The following is a 693-nucleotide window of genomic DNA, read 5'->3' as shown; positions in this document are numbered from 1 at the left end:
GCTGCAGTCACCATCTGCAGTGATTTTGGAACCCCCCCACCCCCAAAATAAAGTCTGTAATTGTTTCCATAGTTTCCCCATCTATTTGCCACAAAGTGATGGGACCAGATGCCATGATCTTAGTTTTCTGAATGTTGAGTTTTAAGCCAAGTTTTTGACTCTCCTTTTTCACTTTCATCAAGAGGCTCTTTAGTTCTTCTTTGCTTTCTGCCATAAGGGTGGTGTCATCTGCATATCTGAGGTTATTGATATTTCTCCTGGCAATCTTGATTCCAGCTTGTGCTTCATCCAGCCCAGCATTTCTCATGATGTACTCTGCATTTAAGTTAAATAAGCAGGGGGGCAATATACAGCCTTGAAGTACTTCTTTCCTGATTTGGAACCAGTCTGTTGTTCCATGTCCAGTTCTAACTGTTGCTTCATGACCTGTATACAGATTTCTCAGGAGGCAGGTCAGGTGGTCTGTTATTCCCATCTCGTTCAGAATTTTCCACAGTTTGTTGTGATCCACACAGTCAAAGGCTTTGGCATAGTCAATAAAACAGAAGTAGATGTTTTTCTGGAACTCTCTACCTTTTTTGATGATCCAACAGATTTTGGCAATTTGATCTCTGGTTCCTCCGTCTTTTCTAAATTCAGCTTGGACATCTGGAAGTTCACGGTTCACATGTTGTTGAAGCCTGGCTTGGAGAA

This window comes from Bison bison, unplaced genomic scaffold (genome assembly GCF_000754665.1).
Source record: "Bison bison bison isolate TAMUID 2011002044 unplaced genomic scaffold, Bison_UMD1.0 scf7180017864197, whole genome shotgun sequence".
Lineage (NCBI taxonomy): Eukaryota > Metazoa > Chordata > Mammalia > Artiodactyla > Bovidae > Bison > Bison bison.
This window is presented reverse-complemented; position numbering follows the sequence as displayed.